Source organism: Octopus sinensis, unplaced genomic scaffold (genome assembly GCF_006345805.1).
Source record: "Octopus sinensis unplaced genomic scaffold, ASM634580v1 Contig16439, whole genome shotgun sequence".
In the NCBI taxonomy this organism is placed as follows: domain Eukaryota; kingdom Metazoa; phylum Mollusca; class Cephalopoda; order Octopoda; family Octopodidae; genus Octopus; species Octopus sinensis.
Window position 1 is genome coordinate 49,573 of NW_021834346.1, and position 2,413 is coordinate 51,985.

A 2,413-nucleotide genomic window follows, 5' to 3' on the forward strand; every position below is an offset into this window, starting at 1 on the left:
TCACCAACCCTTGCCAGCATCTAACTCAGCGGTTCTCAAATGCGGCCCAGGATTTTTTTTCCGGCCCCTCTAGAGTAACTAACTTTTTTAATTTTTTAATAATGTTTAAATTTAATTATTCATTCTTAAGGTTAAACATATCCATAATTGGTGATTTCATTAATCAATTTGAAGCACGTTTTGGGGTACATTTATATAAATTTAATTTTTAGAATTTTAAAGAATTCCTTCCTTTAATGAAAATATTCGCAACTCCGTTCAGCGTGGAAATTAAGGATGCGCCTGCAAAGTTTCAACTAGAACTCATAGTTTACAACATGATATAGAACTGGCGGCATTGTTCAAAAATGCGTCCATTATTAATTTTTACGAATTAATTCCTCAAGACAAATTCAAAAATATAACACACAATGCATATATGAATCTACATATTTATGCGAATCAATATTTAGTAAAATGGAAAATATAAAAATATATAAAATATTTTTTGTGCGGCCCGCGAAGCTAATCTTAATTATCGATTTGGCCCTTGAGCTAAAAAAATTGAGAACCCCTGATCTAACTTTATTAACTTTATAAAATTTTCTTAATTAAATTAGAAACCATCACTTTAAATTTATCGAATATTTTGAAACATAGGCCATAACACTCATTCCTCCTTATCTAATCTCTTTATATCATCATATTGAATTTTTAAATAGAATAAAATAATTACAAATTATCATAATTGATGATTCTATGATTATAAGTAAAAAAATATTTATGCTGATTAAAAAATAATTATCTTTATGTAAAAACAACATTACCCCAACTCCGCTTGACCAACTTATTAAGAAAGATGGAAAGGGTTTCTTGGCCCTCCAACAAGACCACCTGCCAAAAGACTACAACAATAAGAAGCACATCACCCCAATCCAATTCCTCAAAAAAACTGCTCCCCGCCCGTCCCGCACTTGCGTTGGGTCCAGAGTCCAACATCGAGAAAAGCTGAGAAAGATTTTGAGGATTGTTGGAATCACCTAATTAATTACCCTAATTAACTGTTGGTGATTCTTGGGTTAAAATAATAATAATAAATAACAATTTAATATGCTTTTGAACATCAACTAACTTGACCGTGAATATATCCAATAATTTGTCAAATCTAAAAAGAAAATATGTTCAACATGGTGTACTTTTGAAGAAAAAATGTTCCATTCATTTGATATAAGTCAATGTAAATGGGCTATGGCATATTTCGTGTCATAAAAGTGAATAAGCTAACAAATAATCATCTTTTGAATAATGCAAATGAAAATTATCGGCAAACTTAAATCAAATGATAATGAATAATCGTGGATTTAGTAACCACATAAAACGATTAGTGTAAATTATGACATCCACAAATTGACACAGCATTATATTTTTTGGTCAAGTGAGTTTTCAAGGAAGTCTTGCACTGTTTGCTAATTCTGGGTACTCATTATAATTTATTCAACTTCCGCTTATTCAGTGGAAAATTAGAAAGTTAAGAATACAGCACTGAGAATCTAATTATAAGAGAAAAGTGAAGTTTGACACTCGAAAATAAGTGTATTTTTATCAAAATGTATAAATAAAATAAAATTTTTGTGATTTATGGCGTAAATAGGACATGTTTTATAAACGAAAAGATCGTATTTTATTGAATTTTCACTTGAAATTGTCTGTTTTTGATTGTATTGAATAATTCTCGGCAATTTTAATATTATTTTTGACTTAAACTCAAATGAATTCAAAACAGTCTGACATCTTAGAGTCAGAAATTGGAAATAGTAAAGACAACATTAAAAAACAAATCAAAGAGTGACAGATTTAATAATTTTTCTAGACATCATTTATTCGATAATTTAAAAACTATGTTAAATGCATTGGAATCAATGAAATCCTCGAAATCTGACCTTTACGAAATATCAAAATCTTTAATTGATGTATGCCAAAAGACATCTCAAGGATCATCCGAAATTGATAACTTTGTATTTGTGATATTTTTACATCTTTTTAGATGATAACAGCAATTGGTTCGTTTTGGTGCCAACTTGTGGAGTTGAACAAAGTTGGGAACTACATTTCAAAATTTAATCAGCTCAATGTTGATTATTATAAAAATGAACTAAAAAATAACATTGTTAGAACCACAAATTGTACGAACATGGTTCGATACTTGATCACGTCAATTTAAATAGGACAATAAATTCAAATCTTTGAAAAAGAAAAGCAGAAAAAAAAATCTTTCAAAAAAGATAACGACACAACTTCGTTTTTGGTTGTTTAGACATGCTGAGGTTGAAGTCCGTCATAAATTATTGCAGCATCCGTATCCATCCGAAAAGGAAAAGGCAGATCTCTGCAAGAAGACTAATTTGACAAACGAACAACTGAATAACTGGTTTCT